Raw genomic sequence first — 15,640 nt, 5'->3', positions numbered from 1 at the left:
CTCCATAGGAATAGCATTACACCCAACTTTGGAGGTTCATAACTCTCGTTCTACTAGAGATACGGGGATGTCCTTTGAGTATGTTATAATCCTATTTGCTTCCCATCCAGCTATACTACAGGGAGCCCAGCGGTCCTATAATTCCTATAAAATCCTATATTTTTGAACCATTCCTATATTATGGTATAACTTCATGAAAGGTCCTATAATATCCTATATTTTTAAGTTTTCGTATAGTTTAGTCTCAAATTTTGCTGTTTTTATCGAGATCATATTTGAATTGAAACCGAAATTGCGGAGCTCGCTTAGGATTTTTTATGTGTTAGATTTAATTTTTTGTTGAGATTTTTCTACATAATTTAAGCCCCAAAATTGTTTTATATATGAGAAGGGATAGATTTAATTTTAGAAGTAGGAATGGAGAACAGAGTAACGTGGGCGCGCGTCCCGGACCCCCTTCCAATGGGTATTATCCCATTGGACCGAATCCCATTCGACCGAAACCGCTTTTTGGTTTTTTATGGAGAATATATTTAAATTTCCAGCCCAATGGCGGGTTTCTGCTGAATGGGAATTTATTTGAAAGAATTAGTTAATTAAATGTCTGTGAGGATTTCGAATCACCGCAGCAGCATGGTAGAATATCAGGCTTTTAATTCAGAGGCTCGGGTTCAAACCCAGAGAAGGAATTTGGAAGTTAAGTTAGGTTAGGTTAATAATGTTTTATAAATCATTTAACTATTCTACGCCTTTTCTAAAATATTTATGTTTAGCTTCATTGACTTCTCAAATAATATGCCTTTTCCAAAACATTACTGTTATGTTTGGTTAGGTGTGGTTTGGTTAAGTTAGGTTAGTAACATTTTATAAATCATTTAACAATGTTACGCCTTTTCCAAAATAATGATGTTTTATAGCTTCATTGACTTCTCAAATAAAATGCCTTTTTCAAAACTTTACTGTTATGTTAGGTTAGGTTTGGGTTCGTTATGTTAGGTTAGTAATATTTTACAAATCATTTTACTATGGTATGCCTTTTCCAAAATGTTCATGTTTAGCTTCATTGACTTCTCAAATAAAATGCTTTTCCAAAACATTACTGTTATGTTTGGTTTGGTTTGGTTAGGTTAGGTTAGGTTAGGGTTAGGTTAGGGTTAGGTTAGGTTAGGTTAGGTTTAGGTTTGGTTTGGTCAGGTTTGGTTAGGTTTAGGTTTGGTTTGGTCAGGTTTGGTTAGGTTTAGGTTTGGTTTGGTCAGGTTTGGTTTGGTTTGGTTAGGTTAGGTTAGGTTAGGTTTAGGTTAGGTTAGGTTTAGGTTAGGTTAGGTTAGGTTAGGTTAGGTTAGGATAGGTTAGGTTAGGATAGGTTAGGTTAGGATAGGTTAGGTTAGGATAGGTTAGGTTAGGTTACTTCTATTATTCGAACCTTACAGGAGGGATTTCTACAATTATAGTAACTAGTTTTATCCTTTTTCTTATTCAATTGAAACAAGTAGCCATTATTAATGTAAAGAAAGCCGCCTTTATTAGCAATTCTCTCCGTTATCAATCACTCTTAAAGTTAAATTTTGCATTTCAAACATCAATATATATACACAACGAAAACTGTAGGGTAAAAAAAATTCTTAAAAAAAGTGAAAACGTTTGCTTTTTAAATTTTGATATATATTTTCCCAAAACCGCACATTTGGGCTGTTTTCGGTTGAATGGGAAACGCGTCCGGTCGATTGGGATTCGGTCGAATGGGACACAAGCTTCCAATGGACGGAGGGGCACGAAAGAAGAGGCGGGTCATAGCGACAGAGGTAAAAAAGGAATTTCTTATTTTTCGCCGACCCCATCAGCAACGTCATCAAAACGTAGTTTAAGTGAGCCAATAAGATAATTTAAACTTTTTGTTACGTGTTGGAAGGAGGGCCTTTATACTGGGCTTTGAGTCGGACTGAAGTAAATACTAACCGTTCTCCATTCCTACTTCTAAAATTAAATCTATCCCTGATATTTTCCCATAAAAACACATTTTCTCCTATAAAATCCTATAATTACGGAAAAAAATTCCTATTTTTCCTATAAGCCGGGCTCCCAGAGTACCCATAATACCTATAAATGCCTATAATTCCGAGATAATCCTATAAAAACCAATATTTCGTAAATTTATAATATCTCTATACAGGGCTTTGAGTCGGACTGAAGTAAATACTAACCGTTCTCCATTCCTACTTCTAAAATTAAATCTATCCCTGATAGTTTCCTATAAAAACACATTTTTTCCTATAAAATCCTATAATTCCGGAAAAAAATTCCTTTACCCATAATACCTATAATTCCGAGATAATCCTATAAAAACCTATAATTCGTAAATTTATCCTATAATACCTATATTTTGGTTATGTTGGTTTAAAAACACTAAGAAAGTTAAAAACAATCGAAAAGTTTTGATTATTCTTTAAAAGAGGTGACATTTTAAAGGGAGGGTGAAGTAGAAAATCAAGTGAATTTTTATCAATTCTTTATAAGACCAGTCTGCATAGTGGGACATTCAGGAAATATTTCCGAATGATTTTAAAATTCAAATTAGGTTCAGATTTTAAGGATAATTTTAAAGAAGGTCCTCCGACCAATCGCGTAACGCCCTGCCTTTTTATTAACAAAATTCTCGTGGCGCGTTCTGTGTCGAATGAAATTTATCACGAGATTTGATAAAACTCGCGCGCGACGTCATAATTGTGGCGCGAGATATGGAGCGTGCCACTACAATTTTGTTAATATAAAGGCAGGCCATTACGCGATTGGTCGGGGGACCTTTAAAATTATCTTTAAAATTTGAATTTTAAAATCATTCGGAAATATTTCCTATGCAGACTAGTCTTATAATTAGTAGAAGAAACGATAAAAATCGCTTGATTTTCTACTTCACCCTCCCTTTAAACGCCGTTTCAGCGAGATCACGTTTGACCAGAAACCAAAATGGCGGAGCTCGCTTCGCAATGTTTTACGTTCAATATTCAAAAAGGGGATTGTTTGTTGTTGGGCCTAAACATGTCCTGGAAAATCGTAATAAAAGTCAGACAAAACCTGAAAATGTCAGGGAATTTAAATCTAAAAATTTCGTGCTTAAAGTACCTGAGATTTAAGATAATTAAACGAAAAATGTAAGGTAGTTAACTATAAAAGTTTCATGGTAAATAAATTAGTTACTACACTATTACCTACTAGTCCAAAGTAGATTAAATAATGATCTTATTTTTATAAATATGTTTAAAAGTTCTAGTCTACTCTCCAATGTATAATTTACTTCCTGTAAATTATGGTTTTCACTTGGCGTAAATCACGACTTTTCGCGAAAACCGCTTGAAATTACGTTGAGTGTGGCGATATTAGCTTTCTATTTTTTCGGCCGCGTTCAACGTTAACGCTCTGCGCGAGCCAATCAGCAATAAGCTAGAGTCGTGACGTCATTTTCGACCACGCGTGTTTGGAAAAACGACGTCTGAGGTCCGCCATGTTTTTATTTATTTCGTTCCTAATCGAGTCAGTAACTAGTACAAACCCCTGAGAATGCCGAAGTTCAATGCTGAAAGGTTTATTGAAGAGGTTAGGACTAATACAAATGATATTAGAAACAAAGATTGCAAAAAAGAAAGACAATAGATGGACCGCAATTAGTGCCGTGTTCAGTTTATCTGTTAAGCCTTGGTTCCATTATTTGCAAGAACTACGCTAAGTGAAAACGCTGTAACGCAGGGCGACAACGTAAAAAACAGATCTGACGTTTGACGTCCAGCTGCAAAGTAGTTTTTTCCGGCCAAGTGAAAACCATGCTTAAAACTCCAATAATTCGTAATTTTAAAAGTATAAAATATACATAAGTTTGAACGGAGCCTACGTTAATAACGTAGGCTACGGTTTGAACCTATAAATATCCTATAATTTTGGCTTTTTAGACCCATAATACGTATTATTTTTTGTGCAATAAACCCTTTGAGCCCTGTATAAGGAATTTAAATTTATGAATGGCGCCCAGCGAATGTGTTTTTTAATTAGTTACAAATAATTGTTCGTAGAACTTCGAAATTACCAAAAAAATTGGGAATAACATGGAATCTGGATAAAATTTAAAACATCGCATAATTTTGGTAAAACAAAATTTATTGTATTTATTTAGGCCTAGCTTAATTAGTTTCGAGTTGAATGACAATGGTTTACGCTAATTTTAGTGAAAAGGTAATTTTTGGCATTTTAGTTAGGGCCGCTTATATGGGAGGAAAATGGCGGCTATATAGTTGGAGATGCGCGCCTTATTTTTCTAACTCGAGAAGAAAGAGATTTGTGGAGCGAAAGGCAGGAAGGTGAAAAGGGCCATGGTAACATCGCACGTGACCCAGAGAGAGCCAAAGCTGCTGGAAAATCCGGCTTAGGGGATAGAGGAGGAAGAAATGAAATCGACCAATCGCGCATTCGGAATTAGCTGCCACCTTTTCCAAAATATCCTCCTAATAATTAGTTGCCACCTTTTCCAAAATATATTCCCGGTGTACAACACATAAAGCGACAAGTAAATATTTAAACCTTTTCTAATTTAATTTTAAGTAGCTCACTAAAGACTTAAGTTTTAGAAAGCGTTGTGGTATTACTAAGGAAATGCTTGGCTTGTTATTTTTATATATACACCACAAATTAAAATAATAAATACATCATTTAAAATTAATTTAACAAAATTTAAAATCCTCGAAAAATTAGATTCTAATTTAATAAATGGCATTCACGAATTTTTGAAAGAGCGTAGTATTATCGTAAACTTAAAAATTATGGTGTGAAATTTTTTACAAAATGTGTTGTGTTTATTTTTTTTCTACCGTTTAAAACAATACAAAATTTGAGCATCTTTGAGTTCATGTCATGAGGAATGAATTGCTAGGCTTAATTGAAAAACAATTCTTTAAATGGAATTAACAACAACGCCTAAAAAATCTTACATTTATATCATTGTGTAGAAATAAATACTTGTAAGCATATTGAATTAATTTGGTTTTATTTTTATTATTTTTTCCTTAGGTTTTTGGCACAGCCTTATTTGATAATTGTCGTTACTGTTTGGGATCGTAAGGATTCGACTTTTTGGAATTTGCTGCAATTAAAGTAAGAAACAATATATTTTTTTTTTAAATTGGTGATGGTTTTTCGAGGGACCAACGCTTAGATTACTTACCCCGCTGTCGTAGTCGTTATACCCATCCTGTCCCGGTTTTAATTCCTCTTGGAATGTTTTCATTTCGTGTCGACCTTTACCGTAAACCCTGGAAACAATGGTCCCGTCCCTAGAGGGTATACAAGCGTACGCGGCATAGGTTGACCCCGGGGTTATTGTTCCTGGTTCTTGGCACGCAAGGACGCCCGGTGGTAACATGGGTCGGGAATATAGACACACGCTCTATGATCTTAGTGCTAAATTTTCTGTTAGTTTCTTCAACTTTATAGTGACCAAGGGACCAAAACATGGGTTCTTTCATTGGACTAGCATTACGTAAGACCCTCTCAAAAATACCATATTTTTTATCATTCATATATACTCCAGAGATAAAATCAGACTATTTTTAGACCAGTTTGTATTTATTTTCCCATCTCTTACTTCGAAACTGCTTCTCTGCTTTTATACATAACGTTTTGGTTTTTAAATACATCATTAACCAGAAAAGTAAACCAAATAATCAAGCTGTGCTAACTTATTCAAACCTCTTTGTATGATTTAGAGATGGATCGAGGTCTACCGTAGTGTACCGAATATGCCACAAGTGACAGGTCATCATGCAAAAGCTGTGAAAGCAGCATAGCTAAGGATAAGCTAAGAATGGGGGCAATTATTCAGCCATTAGCTTTTGATAGAAAGGTAAATATCAAAATTGAGCATCTGATGACGCGAGTGAGATTAATTTCTTATGTGGAAACTGGTTCCAAATTGGTACCATTTTCGGTGCTTTTTCTCAAAGTTTAAAGTGTCAACTGAGGCTGACATCTCACACTTTGAGGCTTTACGTTGGGAAGATCAAGAGAAAATAAGGAGTGAAATTTCGAGTGGGTCTCAAGCAGCACCTGCTGCTTCAAGCAATACCCCATCTAAAGGAACGAAGAGAAAAAGCTCCTCCAATGAAATTCAAGACTTCTCAACTGAATATGCCTAAAGTAATCGGTCATCTTATAGAGGTTGTGAAGAAACAATCGTAAAAGATCAAGTTCGCATTTTAAATCTTGACAGACAGAGTGAAAAAGCTAGACGATTTGGTCCATATCCAGCGTGGTATCATGTTGATTGCTTTGTACAAGCGAGAGAAACTTTGGAGTTTTTTGAAGATGATTTTAAAATACCAGGATTTAAGAAACTCGGTGTTGAAGATCAAAAGGCGCCATCAAAGAAAAAAATAAAGAAAATAGAAGTGACTCCACTAAAGAAGATAAAGAAAGAGGAAGTCCCTAAAGAAGATCTGGGCGAGAAGAAAATTCTTAAGGAACAGTCTCAGTTAATTTATAAACATCGTGACGCGCTTGAAAAAAATCTTAAAAAAAAAGTAATGGTGGAACTTTTAGAATATAACGAGGAAAAAATTGCTACAGGAAACAGCGAAATTCTAGATAGACTTTCCGATATCATGACGTTTGGATCTCTTGAACCTTGCACAGAATGTGACAGTGGACAATTTGTTTTCTCAAATGATGGTTATCACTGTACTGGAAATGCGAGCGAATGTAACAAAACTACCAGCAAGAAAGCCTTTCCAGATTCCAGATGACCTAAAAGAGGAATATCCATTCTTAAACAGCTACAAATACAAAAAGCGAGACCGTTACTTTCCTACAAACTGCGTTCCTTGGTACTAATAACGCAAGCTGTAGTTTTGTCAATTTGAGAGACAACATTGCCTCCTAATCTCGCTATGGTTTTCTTCAGAGCATCTTTGGAACTTTTGAGATTACCAACTAACACTATTTTAGTATGGTCCAATGGTTGTGGCTTTCTCGAGTTGATGGCAAAATGTTTGGTGTACTTGGAGCCCAAGTACACCAAAAAACTTGCCATCAACTTCGGGTATCAAGATAAAGCCACAACCATTTGACGATGCTAAAATAGTATTCGTTGGTAATCTCAAAAGTTCCAATGCTCTGAAGAAAACCATAGCCCGATTAGGAGGCAATTGTGACAACGCAGTTTTAGTACACGTATATAAAATATTTAATCTTTTAAGGATTGTTTAAAGTGAAGAGTTTGAGAGATTAATAAGAATAAAATTTGTTGAACCTTAAACCGATCAAAATACATGTGTAGTAGTTAAGAGATGCTAAAAATGAGTGTTTTAATTGACCTTTTATTTAAAAGTGTATGGTTGATGTCAAGAGATGTTAAAAAAAGAGTATAAAAAGAAAATGAATGTATTAATAGAGCCAGGGCGAAATCAGAGAGAGAATGGAAGCGGAGAAAAATCGGAGAGCTCTTTAAGAAAAAAGAATGATTGAAATTGTTAAAATACAATCTCTCTGAACAGTTAATTTTTGAAATAAATGTTGTTACTTGTTAAAGAAAGAGTTGGATTTATTTTACAGGTCCATACCAGAGTCCTAGTAATCAAGTTAGAGTTAAAATAGGGAAGTTTTAATTGAAGTAAGATTACTAAAGTATAGAGAAAGAGGAAATAGAGTTACTTCATGGTGCCGAAAAAACGGGATCTGTGGATAAATCCATTTTGATTCTCTAATTAAGTTCACGTTATTTTTTTAAAACTTTTTGGGCCTATTTTTTGTCTTTCTAAGCCTAAGGTTAAATAAATAAGAAATAGTTGGAGAATTTTTATTTTTTTCACATGGTTTCAACGAATATTAGCATAGTGTGTTTTTATACAGAACATTGTATTATCCGACCATTCCAATTTCCAAATGTAAGTTACAATTTAGTGATATACTATATAATTAGTCTTAAAAAATTGGACGATTGAGTTTGACTATTCCAGAACTAATTTATTCCCAAATAAGGTTTCTCCCCAAAAAGGAACAGATATTATACAAAAACGAGTTTTGCTTCGCAGTCCTTAAAAACTGCATTTATACACAATCCGCGACACTTTTTCAAACCCACAAAGGGCCAGAAACTAGAAATTATTGTATGTATTGCAATTTGAAATGAAGTTTAATCGATATGAGAAATTTGGTTTTAATTGCGTAGTTCAAACATTTGTTATGAATCGAAATTTTACAACAAAAACGGGTATAAATGCGGCGTTTGATAAAGGGAACTTAGATTTTCACGTATGAAATTATATAGAATCTGTTCCCGTAAAAACTTATCCCTGTCAAATAATTAAGGCGAAAAAATACAAAATGAGCTTTTAGCATTTTAATTCAGTGTGGAACAGATAAGAAGAACACTTATTTCGAGTAAAATGTCGCTTTACTTTACTACTCCTAAAATGAGGTCCCTCATTGTGAATTGTGGTTTTAAAAGCAGTGTCGTATTTCTAACATTTATCATACATTCAGAAAACATGTTCATATGTGTGTTGTTACATCTTGTATAAGTTTTAAACTTCAGTTCAAACTCGAGTCATAATCGTCCTTGATTTAGCTTTTTGTTCCGAAACGCCGCATTTATACCCGTTTTTGTTGTAAAATTTCGAATCATAACAAATGTTTGAACTACGCAATTAAAAGCAAATTTCTCATAACGATTAAACTTAAAATTTCAATACATATAATAATTTCTAGTTTCTGGCCCTTTGTGGGTTTGAAAAAGTGTCGCGGATTGTGTATAAATGCAGTTTTTTAAGGACTGCGAAGCAAAACTCGTTTTTGTATAATTGACTATGAGACAATTGTGGTTGAAAGAATTTCAATCGCCTTTTATAAGTTTAGTTTTCGTTTTCTTTTAGTCCCCACTACCAGGAATACATAGATTAACTACTTGGAATCTTTAAGAGGCCATATACCCCACACAAATATCTGATTGACTGTGAGGGGAAGCGCCAAAAACCTTTAAACCGCCTGCTCCTCCTTCCTCGCGTCTCATTGGTTATGCGAATGTTTGGGACCAGTCTGGGAAATAAGGATATTTTTTAAACTAGTCCTTTGGACCAGTGACCACCCTAGTATCCTAAATGATAAACTGGTCTCAGGACTATTCCCCACCTTTGCTCTCCTATAGATTTCCAATTAATAAACTGGTTCTGAGGACCAGTAACCCACACTTTTTGAATTAAAAACTAGTTCAAGCATTAATAAACTGGTTTTGGGCCAGAGGAAGTGTGCTTTTTCCAGACTCTTTGGGACAGATCGAGATCATGACCTTTAAGGTGCCATCTGCATCAGTTTCGGCTCCGAAATGGTCAGGAAGTGCGAGAACTTGGAACAGTTTGACACTAACGACGTTTTTGAAGAGGAAATTTCTCTAACTGTAACTAAAGTCGACGATTTAGAAGTTTGTGTGCGGATTATTTTGAGGGGGCTAACTTTGAAATTTGCGGGCGCTATAGCCGCCATAAAAGGCCTAGCGACGCCACTCCAAGAGTGTCGCCTAACACGTTTCCGAGTGTCGCCTAAAGCCTGGTTTTCACTGGTCCAAAACGAAGGAAAAACCGCGTTCCGCGTCGTTTTTTTAGAGGTAACTTACCGCAAAGTTTCGCGTTTTCTGTGCGGCAAGCACGGATTTGGTTTTCTATTTTTCCGCAAATTTTTACGGAAAGGAAAGCGGTGGCCAATTGGAATCGACGAATGCGTGACGTCATAGGCTTGGTTTTGGTCAGCTCGCGAGGCTTTTTTTCGACGCCATTTTTTTATTTTCAAGGCGCTTCTGTTGTCGAGTTAAATGTCTAAAAATTTATAGTTAACGATTTGCTAAAGAAATTTGGCTTAATCGTTATTTATATGATAAAATTGAACGTTTTTACAAAAACAATTAAGTCTAAGAAAATAAATAGGTTGCTATTGGTGCATTTTCAACATAACAGATAAGCCTTGGTCTCCACGAAGTCGCACTCTTTCATAATTACAAGTGAAAACGTTTTGCCGCCGCTTTTTAAGGAATTTTCCGCAAAATTTTGCGGATTTTTCTTTTCTGTTCCGTGAAAATTTCGGCAGTGAAAACCAGGCTTAACACTTTTCAGAGTGTCGCCTAACACGTTTCAGAGTGCCGCCTAACACGTTTCAGAGTGCCGCCTAACACGTTTCAGAGTGCCGCCTAACACGTTTCAGAGTGTCGCCTAACATGTTTAGCATTGTTTTATAATGGTACAAAATTCCCTGATTACGAATTTCTTTGTTAATTTTTTTGAACGGATAAAAATATATTCTTTCAATAATATCATCTTTAAAAAATGTTTAACAATTAAGTTTTCAATATTTTTTTACTGTTCGGATTGACTTTAATATTAAAACATTAATGAAAATGAAAGACCTTATTTAAGAAACCCTCAGTAGTATCATATTCCACTTTAAGCCACACCGTATAATGAACATCACCGATGTGGGTCTTAGTTTGACCTGGCCTGTTGTTGTTGGTACCGCATTTGGCAGTATAAAATTTTTCGTTCGTCGTTGAAGGGAGAGTAAATGGGAGTTGAGTTTTACGTTTGCTCGATGTATTTAAAGCGAGAGAGCTTTACTTTATTGCCTTAATTTAAATGGAAGGTTTCCTACTCCCTTTAAATTTTCCGTCACCCGTCGACAATAAGGATTTTACGCTTTTAATCACGCTCCCCTATCCCCTATTTCAACATTCGAGGAAATCGAGGGAAATTTTGAAAGCCAAGCAAGTATTTACTGACGTTATTTTTAAAATGGTCCTAAGGCACCGGAATATTACAATTATTGGGTGTTTTACCGAATTCTTTCTCTTTCTAGCGCTTCTGGCCATAAGTTCATTTTAGAAATTTATAAGATGCGAAAATTATACGTCAGCATAAGTCTATGTTGTAAACTAAAACTTTCTGTACGTGTATTAATTGAACGTTAAGCACGCTATCATTTTAGCACTGCTTATGGTAACTCGATCATCGAGGGGGTAATCACTAAAACTTTATGTTCTTCTATTAAGGGTTACTTGTGTGTAGTCATTTTATTTATTTATTTAATGAAGTATACATATTCGCTAAGCCTTTTTTATGTCTAGGCTTCTATGCAAATAGGAAAAAACTTATGAATGAAAAATCATGTATTTAAGTAGCAAAAAAAAGGAGAGGGAGTGGGAGAACAAAAATTTTAAGAAGTTGAACTATAAAGAATAGAAAGTTTTTGACGAAACGTATGACGATTTTGAATTTGAGCTAAATTAGATGGTAGATTATTCCAGTCATGAATGGCAGTGAAGGTGACATGATTGAGGGGAAATTTGATTTAACGAGAGGCTTGATTATTTTGAGGGCGTGACCACGGGTGATGGTGGTGGGTTTGGTGAAAAATTCACTTGTCTCCAAATCGAGGCGGCCGTGGAAAAAGTAGTGTAAAAGGCATAGGTTGTTCACGCGATATCTTAAAGAAACTGATTGAATCCGCAATGCAGTTAGGCGATCGGGTGCGGGAAGTCTAGATAGGCGTTGCGGAAGCTTCTAAAAAGCATTTTGAGCCTTTTGCAGGATCTTGGCATCACCTAAGAGAGATGGTGTCTAAATCGGCGATGCATAGTCGAGTATCGGAATAACCAGAGAGTTATATAACCCACGAATAAGTTTCTCCGATCGATGGTGTATATTTCGTCGAACCAGTCCAGTGGTGGATTTGAGACGCTTGCAGACTTTGTTGGATTGGCTTTAAAATTTCAACTTCGTGTCTACAAGAACCCCTAGATCCTCTTCCGTCGCGATCGAACGAATTGGGGTAGAATTTATGAGGTATACGTTGTTCGGGTTATGACGACCAAGATGAAGAACCGCACACTTACTGGCATTGAAGCGCATATCGTGGTCAAGTGCCGAATTCGCAACAGCGTCCAAATCATCTTGTAGGAGGCCATATTGCGAATGCGAAAGGATAACTTAGTGTCGTCCGCGAATAAATGGACAAAAGCATGTCGCACGACAGATGGAAGCGAGTTGATGTAGATGTTGAATAATAGGGGCCCAAGAATGGAACCTTGTGGAACCCCGCGCTTCACAGCACCCAAAGAAGACATTTCGCCGTGGAGAACCACTCGCTTTGTACGACCGCATAGGTACGACCTCAACCATTCCAAAGCGTCTCCAGTGACGCCCGCTAATTCCAATGTATGCAGCAAACCAGTATGAGAGACAGTGTCGAAAGCCTTTGAAAAGTCCAAATATATAATGTCAACACGCGAACCATCGTCTAGCCATTTCGTCCACGTAGTGGTGGCAACGAGCAAATTGGTGATGCATGACTTCCGAGGAAGAAACCCATGTTGAGCCAGGCTGAAGAAGTTGATGGCTTCGAGATGAGCACGCAACTGAATGTGGACAAGTCGTTCGGAAATTTTAGGAATGTGATTCAGCACACTAATCGGTCTGTAGTTCGAGGGATCATTACGCAATCCATTCTTATGTAAAGGTGTGATGTTGGCCTCTTTCCACTGGTCCGGGAGAGTGCACGTAGAGAAGGAATGATTTAATAGCTGATGAACTGGTGCCAGTAATTCAAGTGCGAGACGCCGTAGGAGAAGAGGGTGAATACCGTCTGAACCAGGAGACTTATTCGTAGGTAATTGATGCAGTTCGACGAAAATAGCTTCAGGTGGACAATCAAAATGGGCCAGAGTACGGGTAGTAGTAGAAGGAAGCATAGTGCGGTCGACAAACGAGGGACAAGAACGGTGAACAGAATCCGAAACCACCGATACGAAGAACTCATTTAAAGCATCAGCCGAGTCCCGAATAGTAGTGGTTTGAGAGCCATCAGAACGAGTTATCTGCGTAATTTTGTGACGGCATTTTCTAAATCGATTTATGTAATTGTAGAAACTTTTTGGATTATCCTTTATACGGGAAGCCAACCTTGCAACCACTGCTATGCCTCGACGACCCTCTCTATCCGCTTCAGTTATCTCCAATATCGCAGATTCTGACCTCGATTGCACCATTATGACCCGGGGTCGGTCGGTTCGCAAGGCGTTGTCGTCCGTTAATTCCACGACATATACTACCACAAGCGACCATCGAGAATCTCTCGCTGCACTTCAAACTTTGTGTACCGGACCCAAATCGTGTTGGATGCAACGCATTTCGGCGGAGCTTCTAAAGCTATGGTTGTTTTAGAATGGTCTTACGGGTAATCATTTTGGCAATTTTAATGTTTCGTTTCTCTTTGTCCCACATTTTATAACATAAATAAATTTATTGAAGTAAGGATTACGGGTAATTATTTTAGCACTGTTTAACGGTATCAGGTCAAAATATCGTAAATAAAATGTCGAATGCTAAAATAGCGTGTTCATTTCGTCTAAACAAACAGTAGCGAAATGCAATAATAGCGAGAACAACAACTGTTAAATGCAATAATAGCGAGAACAACAACTGTTAAATGCAATAATAGCGATAGCAAGGCTAGCGAAGTTTAACAATATCGAGAACAACAACAACGAAATGAAATATTGGAGAGAACAACAATAGCGAATTTCTTACGTTACCTTAAAATATTTTTTACAATGCATACGCACTCCATACTAAAAGATAAAACACCGACCAGGGAATGCAAAAAAGAGCGTATACGGACCAAATACCCCCAAGACAAAAGACCCCCGGTCATAATTCCCCATTTTTGAAAACGTACAAAATCCCCGCTCTCTCATGACAAAATCCCCCAGTCATTTTTCCCCCCATCCGAGGAAAGAGAACAAAATCCCCCCACGCTCTAGACAAAATCCTCCGGTCATAATCCCCCCGACAGTGTTTAATAAAAAGGTCGTAAAAAATACAATATCAAAATTATCTAAAACACTAGCAGTGTCAGGGATCTGGTGGCGTAGTGGATAAGGCGTTGAACAGCGGAGTGAGGGATGGTGGGTTCGATTCTCCGAAGGTAAATAAAAATTATTATAATTAAATTTGACTTATTTCTAATTGATTTGTGACTTTCATTCAGTTCTAGGGCAAAAATAGGTTTACGTAAAAGTTATTAGCGTAAATATGGTGAAAATTTGCAAATAAGAAACAATTTTTGTTTGGATTGGTTAATTGGTGGTGTCAATGACATGCAATATTTACGTTCAGTTTGTCAATATTTTAAGTTTATTCGGGTTGGGTTGGGTTGGATTAGGTTAGGTTTGGTTAGTTTAGGTTAGGATAGGTTGTATTAGGTTAGGCTAGAGTTAGGTTAGTAATATTTTATAAATAACTTTAAAATTTTACGCCTATTCCAAAATATTGTTGTTCTTCTTCATTGACTTCCCAAATTAACATGCCTTTTCCAAAAATTTACATTTTGTATTTACTTCCGATATAACATTACTCTTTTTTACATAATATTGTGCTTTATTTTGTATACTTACTATAATAGAGATTTCCCTGCCTATCCATCACAGTTTGGGGGGAATTTGACCTGGGGCCGCGGGGAATTTGTCCTCGACATCCATTCGGGGGAAATTGTCCGGGGGATTTTGTCGCCTACGTGAGGGATTATGTCCATTTCTTCTCTGATGGGGCGGGGGGATTAAGTCCTACATTCAATAAAGAGCGTACAAATACATCATCAATATTACCTAAAAGTTAGCAGTTGCTTGCGTCACTGACATTCATTAATGCCTTTCAATTTTACAATATATTTATTCGTGTTAAATCAGGTTTGGTTAGGTTAGGTTAGGTGGAATTGTAAATACATTTAAATATAACCTTAGAATGTGAAAAATTGGTAAGGAATTATGGGAATGCATTTTTAGTTTTATTTTTGGTAAGGTTTGTTGTGTTAAGATTATTTATTTTTTAAGCATTCATAGATAAAATTTTTTTGCGGCCAGTTTAATTTTTTATTACAACCATTGAGTGGAATCGTGCATATCTAAAACAGTGCCTTCAAAAATCTTTCACTAATAAAAAGAAAATTCTATAAACTCAATATTTCAAGATAAAAAATATATTAGTCGCATTGCGTTGTTTCATTGTCCTAAAAACCAGAGATCAAAGGTTCGAAAATGCATAGCTATATATTTGAGGTTCTTATGTCAAAACGGCAGTAGTATCTTACGATATCCTGAATGATAGAAGGTATTTTGTAAGTTGAGTATGGCTTTTACGTTAATGAAAAACCAAAAGGGTAACAATTGTTTAGTGTTCGAGGGCTTTACTTTCCGACGTGAGTCATCGCGCAATAATGTCGAGTACTGGAAGTGTACTTATTATGATAAAGGCAAATGCCATGGACGAGTTAAATTGAAAGACGGGATTATTTCCTTTTTCGGAAGTCATAATCATGTCGCTGATGCTGCCGAAATTGAAGTAAAGAAGATCGTAAATCAAATGAAAGAACAAGTTGAATCTACGGAAGAAAGCACTCAAAACATACTTAGCAATAACATAAAGTCCATTTCACCAGCAGTAAGCGGCCAACTTCCATCCGTGTCCTGTCTTAAACGAGTCATTCGTCGCACTCATTATCAACGTTTCGGTCTTTTGCCAAGTCCAAAATCTCTGTACACAAAAACCTTGGATGGGAAACAGTTTCT

General features: G+C 36.4%; 1 long non-coding RNA gene across 1 annotated transcript; it reads left to right on the top strand.

Moving 5' to 3' along the window:
• The first annotated feature begins 5,227 nt into the window (after window positions 1-5,227).
• On the top strand, window positions 5,228-6,961 carry LOC149670968 (uncharacterized). Its single transcript, XR_016367191.1, has 2 exons — window positions 5,228-5,884; window positions 5,985-6,961. It is a non-coding gene; the product is annotated as an uncharacterized LOC149670968 (long non-coding RNA).
• The last annotated feature ends 8,679 nt before the right edge of the window (window positions 6,962-15,640 follow it).

The sequence above is a fragment of the Phalangium opilio genome, unplaced genomic scaffold (assembly GCF_054372755.1).
Source record: "Phalangium opilio isolate 3A_F unplaced genomic scaffold, DU_Popi_V2 ptg000054l_1, whole genome shotgun sequence".
Classification (NCBI taxonomy): Eukaryota; Metazoa; Arthropoda; class Arachnida; order Opiliones; family Phalangiidae; genus Phalangium; species Phalangium opilio.
This window is presented reverse-complemented; position numbering and strand designations above follow the sequence as displayed.